Here is a 14,041-nt window from a genome sequence, read left to right as displayed (position 1 = left end):
GCAAAGTCTCTCCTTAGCTCCTTTGACCATTTAGTGATTGGTTTAATAGCTTTGAAAGGGGCTGAATTCTTGAGTTCCTTGCACATCTTGGATATTAGGTCTTTTTCAGATGTTCAGGTGATGTATAGTGATGGTTTTATGGATACTTTCTTTAAACTTCACAAAAAATGTGTGTGCCTTTTTGTTCATGGTACAATGAAGAATTCAAATTGCCAGTCATCAGTGGCTCATGTATATAATCCTAGCTATTCAGGACACTGAGATCTAGAAATTGCAGTTTAAAGCCAGCCTCAACAGCAAAGACTTTGTGTGTCTTATCTCCAATTAACTACCAGAAAGCCAGAAGTGGACCTGTAATTCAAGTAGTAGAGTACTAACCCTGAGCAAAAATGCTCAGAGACAGTGTCCACGCCCTGAGTTCCAGATCCAGGCACAGCATAACCACAAAAAAATGTAAATTAGAATGAAAAGAGCAAATGGACAAATATATTGATTAGATCAATATTGTGTTTAAATTTACCTTAAGGGAAATAGTCAACTAATCACACTTTTCATTCTATTGCTCTTAACTCCCATGTCATCCAGAGCCCAAAAGAATTGCTCTGCTCTGGGGTCTGTGCTCCATTTCAGTCTTTGCTAGTTTCCCGTAGGTTTGGGTACGGGCTGCAGGTGTTTGGGGAGCACTGTGCGCTCACTGCACAGAGGTAGGTGGCTGAGTCACTGAGCTGGGATTCTCTGATGTGCAGGGAAACATAAAGACTGGCTCTGTTGAGATGCACTGTGAATCTTCCTTCATGTTTATCACCATTGGAGTATGCAGACACCAGCAGCTCAGGGCCCTTCCCAGAATACTGTCTGTACCAACTGAAGTACTGAGAAGCACTGTCCTTGAAAGTGCAGTTGAGAGCGGTGGTGGCTTCCTCTGGAACACTGAGAAACTCAGGGTTCTGCCCCACCTTCTGTTGACTGGTCACCCCTGGGTAGAAACAAAGGTCACAGGGACAGTAATTAGACAGTGCAAACTCCCTCTACAGAATCTAAATCCACCCTCCTTTATTAAGTGATGAGAAAGTTCACATTTCATGAGATAGAGAAAAATTCAAGCAGTATACTACAAACTTCATACTCTTATAGAAGTACACAACTCACAGCTCAATTGAAGCCACAGGATCACTAATAAGACAATCAAGAATCTCATCATTCTTTTCTCCAGGTTCACTGATGACTAGAAAACAAACCCTAAAAGAGAATAGGTCTCATTCAGGGATTTCCAGTCATTGGGCTCTCAGAACAACAGCAGGAATCTGGTCTACCAATTAGAAAAAGAGTGGGCCTTTATACAACCCTCCCTTCACCAACAACCTCCTCCCCTTTTCTCTCCCCCCCCAGAAGTACTTGAGAGGTTTTTCCCAGGACTCTGAGAAAACAGTGCCATCTTGTGGTCTCCCAATCATAGTGAAAAATATTCAAATTGCAGAGTCTTCTTGAATACTTAAAATTGGACATAAAGTTAAATTAAATTTTAAGAGATTTCCTCCACCTCAACCTGAGGATTGTTTCTGGGAGCATCCAATTTCCTATCAGATATCAGCTCTTTTCTGAGTGAAAGCAGTGATTTCCAAAAGCCATTCTCCTGCATTAAAAGTCATTCATAACTCTTCTACTGTAGAAATCTTGGGGAGGTTTTGGGGAACAAGGAGTATTTCATACTGCAGGCTCTTCTTCATGTCAGCCTACACATCTCCAAGACACTCTCATATCTTCAATTTAAAAAATTCCTGGAAGGTCGAGAGTGTGGCCTAGAGGTGCCTAGCATGCACGAAGCCCTGGGTTTGATTCCTCATTACCATATACACAGAAAAAAATGCCAGAAGTGGTACTGCGGCTCAAGTGGTAGAGCGCTAGCCTTGATAAAGCCCACAGACATTTCCCAGGCCTTGAGTTCAAGCCCCAGGACTGGCAAAAATTCCTGAACTTAAAATAAATCTTTTCAAAACACAATGTATCAAAATTTGGCTTAACTAACATGATTCCTACTCATAGTCTGAGCAACATTTACTTTAAATTTTCTCTTAGAATGCAATTAATTTTTGTGCCTTTTCATGCATACATATAAATTATTTCAGTCATGACCATTATACCAGTCCTTAATCGTCCCACTTTTCCTGATCCCCTCCCTTCCAGGTAGCTTCCTTCTATTGTCTGTCTTCTTTTTCTAGAATCCACCTATGAGAGAAAATGGGTGATACTTTTCTTTCTGAGTTTGGATTATCTTCTTGAACACAATGACTTCTAGTCAACACATTCTCCTGAAAATGGCTTCATTTTATTCTTTGTATTTGAAGATTATACAAATGCTGTGTTTTGTTTATTCATTCGTTCATTCCTGAGCACCAAGGCTGATTGTACAACTTGGTTGGTCATTGTGAATTGTGTAGCATAAGCAAGGGTGTTCAGTCCATGTATTATCTGCTTGTTTTTTATTTCTTTGGTCATATACCTAGGAGAAACATAGCCTGATCATGTGTTATGTCTATGTCTACTTTTGATTATGTGAAGAATAGCCATACTGATTTGTATCGAAGCTGATAAATTTCATGTGTAACATGAGGATTTTTTTCCCTGATCCCCTTACAATCTCATCAGCATTTGTAGCATGTGGGTTTTTAAAAACAGAAATCACAATATCGTTTTGATTTGAGCAACATTTTGTGATAAGGCTAGAACTTAACAATGGCTCGTAATTCTTCATTTTTCTACCAATAGTAAACTTTTTGGAAAGAGGACTGATTTAGATTGTTTCAGTAGGACTAGATCTGGCTCTAGTAACAAGACTTTAAATTTAACTATATTATATATTAATCTTTGCAAATTATCTTATTCATTTTCCCCTATACAGTGATGAAATATAGGATTTGATGTAAAAGTTATGGTGGATCTGTGCTGTGTGTGTGTGTGTGTGTGTCTGTATGTCTGTCTGTCTGTCTGTTTATCTCTGTCTGTCTCTCACTGTAAGCTAACCAGAAAATAACCACAGGTTGTTCAGTGAAACTCACAGGAAACTGTTCTATCGCCTGATTTATGTCCTTGGAGAAGCCTATGGCTAAAGACCAGCAAGGCAGAAGACCCTGTCCACTCAAGAACCATGAAACCAGAATTAACAAAAGATTGGTTAGTTAGACCCATTACTTTCTCACCAGTAACGGCACTGGAAACAGAGAAAGGAAAGCTGTTAACAGTAAAATTCTTTCCTCAAATAGTTCATTACACTTGACATAAACAATTGCTGACTCAGGAAGAGTACAAACTAAGAGTATCAAGCAGCATGCAAAGACAGCCATCACAGCCTAGACAGTATGAAAATGAAATATAAAGCTTTAAAAATGGAATGTTTAAAAATGAACATCTTTCTAGGAAGAAGACAAAAAATACTATCAATACATTAATATGGAAGCAGACTAAAGAGCCCCAACAGTACTGGCAATATGACCCAACTCATCCATTATCAAAGGTGTCAGGCAGAAACCCCCATACCCGATGATGTGATCCTTTCCAATGCCTGCAGTGCGGTTATTAATCACTATGAAATCCACAGGTATCTTCCTCTTTGTGTGAAAGTCTTTATTTTCAACAAAGGTAAATTTTCAAACATACCTTGTAAACTTCAAAGCACAGAAAAGCCAGTTTCCAATTCAAGACAGTTACAATTATTATCTTAAGTTTTACTACAAATGGTAGTCATTTGATCAACTAAATCATATGTCATGCATTATTTTATGTAATATATATAGTATTATATGTTACATATACTATATAACTTAAAAAAACATAAATGGCAACCATTATATAGGTAGAAACCTATATAATAAACACATTTTCCTATTCTGTTCATATCTGTGTTGTACTCATTTGTCTTTTAAATAGATATATGAGAAAGAAGAAATAAAATAATAAAACAAAATACTGGATTTCTAAACATTTACGCAACCATGACCCATTGTTCATTATTTTCTATAGTTCCAATCTGGTGCCCAGTGCTGTTTAATTTCAGTACAGCAAACTCCATAGAGTATTTCCTGTAAATAAGGCCCACACATAATGAACTCTCTATGCTTTAAATATCTTGGAGAGCTAGGTTATCTTTTATTTTTCAAATTTTATAAGATACAGACAAGGAGTGCTTGTTGAAATGTTTTAATTTTTCTGGAAGTGGGGGCTAGTTATTATCTTCAAATCTTTGGATATCTGATGAAAACTGACAATCATACTGAATATCTCTTACATGTAAATTCTCTGTCTCATTTTTCATGATTCTCAATTCTCCATTGTGTTCAACTGCTTGACTACAATGTGCCTAAATGTAGACATTTTAGTCTTTATGATATATGTTGATTTTCATGGATATATGCATCGTCTTCCATTGAATTTGGGAAGTTTTTGGTCATTGATTCAGTTATTCTATTTTCACTTTCCCTTCTCCACTTCCATTGTAGGACTGCAATTTTCCCTAAATTTCTACATTTGATAACTCCACATTTGATAATGTCACAACAATCTCAGACTCTGTTCACCTATCTGTATCTCTCCTCAAGCTGGATAATGTCAATTTACCTAGCACAGGTTTGAGGATTATATCTATTGAGTATTTAAAATATGGTGTTGAATCACGCATGAAATTCTTTTGAATCATTTCCCCTTTATAGCCATTTTACTGCTCTGACAAATTTCTGGGTTATACCTTAGCATTAGTCTTCCAAAGAAACTTCTTAGAAATCAAAACAGCCAAGACTGTTCTTTGACTACAAGCCCATTCTCTTTCCATTGGCAACAGAAATCTAAAGTGTGTGTGTGTATGGCTATTATCAAGATGTACAGAAGTAAATTAACATGTAATTAATGCCAGGTGCCAGTAGCTCGCACTTGTAATCCTAGCTACTTAGGAGACTGAGTTCTGAAGGTTGAAGATTCTTCCAGCTTAGGCAGCAAAGTTGGTAAAAATCTTATCTTCAATTAACCACAAAAATGTCAGAAGTGGAGCTGTGACTTAAGTGATAGAGTTGTAGCCTTGAGGAAAACAAAACAACAACAACAAAAATTGCAGAGAAAGTGCCAGGCCCTGAGTATAAGCCAAGGATTCTCCTACTAAATTATATATACTGCATATACACAAAACACCATTTAATTTTCACATCAGGATCCACTTAGTTTTCTATTCTCTTGGTTTTTTCCTCAGTTAATACAATCATGGTGTTTTATTTGGGTGGACTAGTTGCTGTCTTAATGTTTTCTGTCTTACTAGACTATCCTTTTCATGGCACTTAAGTAAGGTTTGTAGAAGTGTTAGGTTCTGAACTAATCGATACTTCCATGTTACTTGTTTCTGGAAGATCTGGCTCATTTGTGTGAAGAAAGGCCAAATTCAGAGAAATCAGTAGACTTAGCATTTGAAAGAATGAAATAACAGATAAAAAGAAATCTATTCCCAACTAAATTCAGACTCTTATAAACTAGTTGATATGTTATAACACACTGTATGGAGGCAGTGTTTATAAAGGAAAACTACACCTTAAATACAGGAACTTTCACTCTCATCCCAAGAATAGGCCTGGATCTGGGATGTGGCTCAGATGAAGAGATGTGGTTCATGCTTCAGGTATTTTGGAAACACTAATCTGCAAAGTGCAGAAGGAAGGTAAAGCAACAAGATGGGAGGCTGAGATGTTCAAAACACCATGGACTGTCTTCTTTATCCTTAATTTTTGTGGTCTTTTTGCTTCTTCTTAACAGCTGGAATTAAGATTAAAGAGAGGAGTCCTTCCTCAGGATTCTGTCTGAACCAAGGGTAGCCGAGGGCTGTTTTGTCTTGAGAAGTGGTGTTGCTGATGGCAGGCATTCCTTAGTCCTCATAAGGCAAGGGCTCTGCTATACACAAACAACTCCTTACCCTGTTTAAATGTAAAACACACAGAGGAGATGCACTAATATCCTTTTGATACACTCTTTCATCATGGTAACCACAAAGGAGTACAACAAACCACATCTCTTTGCGGTAAGTCACACAATTACAGAACAAAATATGGCGATGTCCATTACCTGTTTCTCTCCTCTGATATTTGTACAATCATCCATTAGCAGGGAAATGAGAGGTACATACATCAAATTGTTCTAAAGCCATAGGCATCTCTGACACAGATGTTCAGCAGGCAGGACCTGCTGCTCAGTTTGTATGCAGCTCCTCCTGTGGTTTCTGTCACTGTGTCACTCACAGCGCAGTAGTACATAGCCATGTCTGACTCCAGAACAGCGGCTTTCTCCAAGTGGAAGGAGGTGCTTTCTCTGTCATAAGTGGCTTCAAATCCTTTGTGGCTTCCTTTGTCATTGGCTGTCATGGCTTTCAGGAGGAGCTGTGGACCTTCTCCCGGATACTGGACATACCAGAAGAGAGAAGGATATTCTTTGGTTGTGTAAGTACAGTTTATACGCAGGGAAGCCCCTTCCAACACCACCACTTGTCCTTGTGTCTGGGTCACTGAATTTCCATAAGTCCTTCCTGGGAGGAAAAAAAATATCTGTATCATCTCAGGAATAAAGCCTTTATGTATGAACGCAAGGTTAAATATTTTGCTGAAAATACAAAGGAAAGAATCTAAAATTTAAAAGGCGTGTTACTTACCAAGTAGTAAAAGTATCACAGATACTAGGCTTGGAGAAGCACACATCTTAAAATATTGCGTAAATAACATCTTCCTGTGAAACATGTTGAAATGATAGAGAAGGGATGGATTTTCAACCTTCAATACAAGCAGGAAATGACCTTGTTTGTATTATGGAATTTCTCCCCCTGGTGGACAGACCCTGAGCTGTACTGAAGGCTAAACAATTCCTTTCAAAAGTCAGACATGTGAAAGGGTATCAATGTATGTGAATTAATGCACCTTCTATCTGGTGAATATCATGTAACCCTTTTATTAATTACAATAAAAATATATAAAAAAAGAAAAAAGTCAGAAACATGTTTTCCCTATGACCTCATGTAGAAGATACGTCTCAATCTTAAACTTCCTCCCATAAATATAAAATTCTTTTTCCTGCTGTTAAGTCTTTTATCCTCTCAAGTTTTCTTTTTCTTATTGTTGCTCTTAGGACTCTACTTGAAAGGAAAACATTTTTGTAATGCAATCCTGGAGTCTATGTGGCCTAGAAAACAAATTACTTCATGTATTTTAATATTTTAAAAGGCCTTTATATTCTCATGAACTATTGTGAGCTAGCCTATAATCCACTGACATGTACTTACGTGTTTGGTGCTGAATTCACAGGAAGGAATTAGGTGAAATCAATACTGATTCTGTCTTTTTAGCCTTGCTACTTCATAGAGCATTGATTAATATCTAATGGGCAACCAACTAATATTTGTTAAATGAATGTCACATTTGTTATAGGAAATATCAATAGATAGTCTTTGGTGGGCAAAAAGACTATGTTCTACAATAATAGCAGTTCTAAAGAAAGCATTTTTTTTTTGTTCTAGTCACTGGGCTTGAATTTAGGGAGCAGGCATTGTCCCTAAACTTTTGTGCTCAAGTATAGTGATATGCCTCCTGAGTAACAGCTTCACTTCTGGCATTTTAGGGGCTAAATGAAGGTAAGAGCCTCACCAACTTTCCTGCCCAGGCTGCCTTTAAGCTGTGGTCCTCAGATCTCATCGTCCCTCCAATTCAGTAGTTAGGATTTATAGATGTGAATCACCTGCACCCGACTGGAAACCCATCTTTTTAGCAAATGTTTTTCATGGAGAAATCCAGTCTTTATATTCAGCACTCAAATGCTTCTGATTTTTATGATCATAATCATTTATTGTAAAAAGTGTGTCTCCTAGACAAAAGAGCATCATAATTTTTAGTTCCCAACTTCCTATTAAATGGTCTTGAATCTGTGTCTTCTTCCTCCACAACTCAGTGATTGGCTTCACATACAGTCGACTAGCTGTGGAAACCAGGCCATAAACAGTGTTATTCAATGGAATTTAAACATGAAAGATGTGTTTTACGTAATAAGAGGTTTAACCAAGAATGTTTCCTGGTTCTGTCCACAGATTCAGATAAAAGTGCTCACAAATGCAGAGAAAAACTGGATTATTTCTTAGACATAATTAAGGAAAATGCTGTCGAGTTTGAACACTGGCTCTGGGCACAGTCCCTGACTCTTCAGCTCAAGGCTAGCACTCTACCACTTTAGCCACAGGGCCACTTCCGGTTTTCTGGTGGTTAATTGGAGATAATGGACTCTAGTGCTCGGGCTGGCTTTGAACCTTGATAAGGACACCTGCACAGCTATGTTCATCTCTGCACTATTCACAATAGCCAAGCAATGGAAACAATCCAGATGCCCTACTGCAGGTGAATGGATACAAAAAATGTGGATGAATCTAAAGCAGATCATGTTGAGTGAGACAAGTCAAGACCAAAGGAACAAAAGGCGCATGGTATCCTTAATATGTGGCTATTAGGTCCAAGCAGTACAAGAGCGAGGACTCAGTATTTGCATACCTAATGCTATGTATATAGTATTGGAAATATAAACACAACTACATAGACATAAAAATTTATGACTCTATAGACATAATGTTTTATTATATAGATTAATATGTATCTGTGACATACATTCAGCCTAATTTTAATTATGTTCTAAAATCTAAGTGCCAGTGATTGTATATAGAGATTCCCTTCTCAGATACTTTTTTGTTAAACATGTCATTTGAAATATGATGCAAAAATCAATGTTAATAAATTCTTTAATAAATCTACCCTCATGCACCTGCCCTTGTCAGGGGCTCAGTGAATGCAAACCCAGAGTCTTCTCTTCCAGGAAGAGCAATGGGGCTACAAAGCAGGCAGATAGGCAGAGGCAGAGAAAAATCAAGGCAAGTGAATGCTTTGCTTTAGTTTCCTACTGGTTTTGTCTAGTAAATATGAGTGTTCAAAAATGTATTAGTGAGCTGGCGCTGGTGGCTCATGCCTGTAATGAGCTACTCAGGAAGCTGAGATCTGAAGATTGTGGTTCCAAGCCAGCCCTGGTATGAAAGTCTGTGGGACTCTTTTCTCCAATTAATCACCAGAAAACTGGAAGTGGCACTGTAGCTCAAGTGGTAGAGCATGAGCCTTGAGCTGAAGTACTCAGGGACAGTACCCAGGCCCAGAGTTCAAGCCCCACAACAACAAAAATAAACAAGTGCCAGGCACTGATCAAACCTGTAATCCTAGCTACTCAGGAGGCTGAGATCTGAGGATTATGGGTAAAAGCCAGTCTGAGTATAAAAGTCTCATTTAATAACTATTCATTGGGTTCCTACTCTATATTAAAACTTGAGGATTCATTGTTGAAACTGCACATGAAGTTCATAGAATTTCAGAATATGTTGTGGGGAACACGGAAGGGGATCAATAGGGAAATTTGGAAATCTGTAGAACCTATAGGCTAGCTGTACCTCAGTTTTATTCTTTGGAGGTTGAATTTTAGCTTCCAGAACTACTGTGATCCTCACTTCTTGGACAGTGCTGTTCCAGCCTTAGTTTACTGCTTCCACAGCCGCATGCCCCACCTGCAGTGATAATGCCTGGCATTATCACTTACATTGCAATTGAAAAGACAGAATAAGAAGAGCTTCATGGAATCAGAGAAGCTAGGAATTTGTAACCACAGACAGGCTTGGCTAAATCCATTGAAGGCTTATTGCTCTGTGCTACAAAATTAGACTAATTACACAAATCAAGGTTACTATCAGAGATTTAGATAACTTTTCTGCTTTTTAATGTTTTAAAGCCTCATGCACATGTTTTTTTGGTCAGTCATGCGACTTGAACACTGTCCCTGAGATCTTCAGCTCAAGACTACTGCCCTACCCCTTGAGCCATAGGGCCACTTCTTATTTTCTGTTGGTTAACTGAAGATAAGAGACTCATGGACTTTAGTGCCCAGACTGGCTTTGAACCACAATCCTCAGATCTCAGATTCCCAAGTAGCTAGGGTTACAGGCATGAGCCACCATGCCTGGCTCTTTTCTTCTTTATTTAAAATGCCAATACAAGTTAAAATGACAACACCCCAAATCCAAAATGGTCCAAAAATCAGAATGTTTTTGAGCAACTGACATGGCCTTGCATGTATAAAATTCTACAATATCTCATGAGACATTTCAAAGTCAAAGCACATGAACAGCTGTATAAAATGAACTTCAGGCTATGTGTATAAGGTATTCTTTGAAACAAAAATAACTTCCCTGTTTATCTTGGGCCCCATTCTCAAGATATTTCATTGTATATTTTCAAATATTCTAAAATCTGAAAATGTGCACTATAGCTCAGGCCAGGCATTTGAGATAAGGAGTACTCCACCTGCAAAATTATACTCTATCTCCTTTCCTTAAAAACAAATTTGAGCTGAAGATTTGCTCAGTAGTAGAGCACTTGCCTAGCCTGGGTAAGTCCCTATGCTAAATTCCCACCACTGAATAAATACATATAGCTTGAAAATATTCTTCTTTATGGCTGAATTTTATCATATTATCCAGGCAAGGGCATTCCTTCAACGTGGTAGCCAGTGAATGAAGTCTTAGAATCAGTGCTTAAGTTCAGTTCCTTTAGTTTGGTTCAAATAGATAGTAATTAAATTTTATTTACCCAAGTTTCTGTAACTGCAGTTGTCACAAAAATAGGTAGGCAGCAAGGATGAAATTATGGGTAGAAAATCATGCTTGTCTTTCTGAGTCCCAGCTGATATAGGGTTGGCAGTTTGTCAAGTGTGAAATACCATAGTATGGTATTGACTGCTAGTTTTCTTGTCTTTGAAGAGAGATTAGAAGATTATTCCTTACTCCTATGCCTTAACAGTGTCATATTCCTAGAGCAAAACCGCTAAGAATTATCAGGTTATGCAGTCTTCTCAAACAACTAAAAGAAGACATAGCTTATCATCCTCTGTATTATATCTCTAAGTGTAAATCAGTTTCCAAGACACTTTCACATCTATACTTATCATTGCATATACACATGATTAGAATTAGCTATGTACCCAACAACTGATGGATGGATATAGACAATGCAGTGTTTATTTCATTCAGTATTACTCAGCCATAAAGAAGATTTTTATTCTTTTTGCAGGGAAATGCATGGAATTGGGAAATTATCAGAGTGAATTATATTAAGTCAAACTAAAAAACCAAATATCATGTTTTTTTCCCATGTGGAACCTAAAACTAAAATGATGATGATGATATTGATGACGACAATGATGACTGTGTTGTTGATAATGACAATGAGATATGTGTGTAGAAAGGAAACTAGTAGGGATCAACATGATTGGGGAAGTGGAAAAGGTACTGAGGGTGAAGCAGACTGAAGTATATTACACATATACACATGAAGACAACCTAAGGGAAGGGGCTGAGGGACTACAACAGAAGAGTGAACTTATTCAAAGGACATGCATAGAAGGTACCTGAAGAATTACATAAAAGATCTGTAGAATTGTCACAATGAAGCCCCATGTGTACCACTGATATGTGCCAAAAGAAAAGGTACTCCAAGGGCTGGGAGTTTGGCTTAGTGGTAGAGTGCTTGCCTGGAATGCACGAAGACCTGGGTTCAATTCCTTGGTACCACATATACATAGAAAAAGCCAGAAATGGTGCTAAAGCGCAAGTGGTAGAGCTCTACTCTAGCCTTGAGAAATCCCAAGCACAGTGGTCAAGCCCTGAGTTCAAGGCCCAGGACTGGCAAAAAAAGAAAAGGTACCCCAAGAGGATAAAGAAAAAATGAATCATTTAATCTTAATAAGTCTAATTTATTTCTGGTCCTAAAACTGATTTAAAAAAAGGTCTTGAAATAGAAATATTTCACTTTTTAAAAGAGAATTTTGGACTGAGGAATTTGGAGGGGTTCTATCTATATACAGTATAAATAAATTATTAAATAATTATGACAAGTGTAATCATATATGATATATTTAAAATGTTATTTAAAATATATTTTGTTAATCAAAACAGTAAGTTTGGACTTAGTGAGGCACGTCTGATATGATAGCGTTTGGGAAGCTATCATTTGGGCTGAAGTATTGTGAGTTCTAGGACTACTGAGACTCTAATTAAAAAAAAAACCAATACTGACAAACATACACACTCATGCATGTATGTATTTATGTTATTTGTAGGAAAATATATGTACGTACACGAACACAGAAATTAATATCCCTGTAAATATTTCTACAACTTTCTGTCCCTTTTGGTTTTGAAAGCTTTGAATGAGAGAGAAAATACATCATGAGAGAGAAAATCACTGGAAGGAATGAGGCCGAAGCAGCAAGATCCAACCTGGAAAATTCCTTGTATATTTTCTTTTGTTTGCTTGTTTTTTGCCAGTCATGGGGCTTGACCTCAGGGCCTGAGCACTATCCTTGGGCTTTCTCAAGGTCAGAGCTCTACTGCTTGAACCACGGCACCACTTCCAGCTTTCTATACATATGGTATTGAGGAATCAAATCTAGGTCTTCATGCATGCTAGGCAGGCACTCTACCACTAGGCCAAACTCCCACCCTGTTATGTATGTTTTCTAACCTTCCTTATGTTGCTGAAATTTATAGCACCTAGGATCATTGTATGTACCTCTTTTGTCCTCTTCTCCCAGAAGAGGACTCTTGAGCATAAGATTTAAAGTTACATTAAATGAGAGTACTGTTCAGTGAAGAATTGACCCAACCTGTATCATCACAATTTCTACTTTATGTGGTTCTTACTTTTAGTCTGACTCACAATTTGTAGGTACAATCCATGAAGACCAGAAACCTGGTTCCATATTTATATTGAATAATTAATTTGCTACTGAATTTCTACAGTACATATCTAAATAGATATTATGTAACTTTTGCATAGTTGAATTTGTTCAACTTATCAGTATCAATTTATTCTGCAAGGCTTAAGTTCAAGAGCAATCGGAAATGAAGCTGCACAGTTGATACACCTTCTCAGGGACCTGGAGTTCAGTGTGGGTCTTTAGCAAATTAGGAGGTGACTTCCCTAGACAGTGCTTGTGCTCAGTATTGATTGGAAGGAAGTGTACATGGAGGACATGCGCGGATTACAGACACGGAGATGATAAGCCAGGATGCTTTTGTTACAAGGAAGCAGATGGGTGCAGAGCATGACCCACTCAGTCTGGGTCCAGAGCCAGTGACATCTGTGGAGCTTAAATGTTGCTTTACCAAGTGAATAAAAGGAAGTGAACAGAACCTGCCTGATACAGAAGGATGTTGGGTATTGCTTAACCAGTCACCTTATGGCACAGTTCCTCTGCTCAGAACCATAAACTGCGAAGGAGTGTCATCAACTTTGCAGAAGTGGATGCAGTGCAAAGCCATTCTGTGCTGCTGTGAAAGTCTAAATATTAGCCAAACACAGGACCAGAAGGCATTCCTTTGATGCCAACACCTGCAAGGGGCACCCGTGGAGAACCCAAGTGCAAGAAATGCAGCAAACAGCCTTTTGCCTGCTGGTCTTTGGACAGCTTTTCAACTGTGTTTGGACATGAACCTTCCATGTGCCCATATACCATATGACATCAGTTCCTTGGTACTGATGATATCACAAAATATTGAATTGGGCAGTGTGTCTTTCCATATCAGAAGAGAAGTAAAAGGGGATCGCTCTGGTTGCGTCTCGATTTTGCTGATCATTTACACACAACTTGTCTGTGGTGGGAATGATTCTCAGTAAATACATTCGATGCCCAACCTTACCTACAAGGGTTTACAGCACAGCACCTGGGTCTGCAAGCTGGCACATTTACGAGATGGTTAGTCTGGAACTTAGGCAGGCACTGCCTTCAGCTGGCCACCCTGGGGCCCCTAAGGGGAGTTTGCCCCCTGCCAGAGGCCACACATTCTCCTCTGTGGAATGTCCATTTTGCATGTTAAGAATATGCGCCAAGAAATCTTGTACCTATGCTGCCAGCTGGCTGCTTGGTGACACTGGAAGCCTCCAGAATCATA

The 14,041-nt window shown here is 38.3% G+C and overlaps 1 pseudogene across 1 annotated transcript; it reads right to left on the bottom strand.

Moving 5' to 3' along the window:
- Positions 1-626: 626 nt before the first annotated feature.
- LOC150055251 (T cell receptor alpha variable 12-2 pseudogene) lies at positions 627-1,268 on the bottom strand (annotated as a pseudogene). Its single transcript, XR_016537544.1, has 2 exons — positions 1,150-1,268; positions 627-976 (listed from the first exon to the last, which is right to left on the bottom strand). The product of XR_016537544.1 is annotated as a T cell receptor alpha variable 12-2 pseudogene (transcript).
- Between the last annotated feature and the right edge of the window lie 12,773 nt (positions 1,269-14,041).

Source organism: Megascapheus bottae, chromosome 14 (assembly GCF_031878675.1).
Source record: "Megascapheus bottae isolate mThoBot1 chromosome 14, mThoBot2.hap1, whole genome shotgun sequence".
NCBI lineage: Eukaryota > Metazoa > Chordata > Mammalia > Rodentia > Geomyidae > Megascapheus > Megascapheus bottae.
Note: the sequence above shows the minus strand (reverse complement) of the source record. Positions and strands in the feature narration are given on the sequence as shown.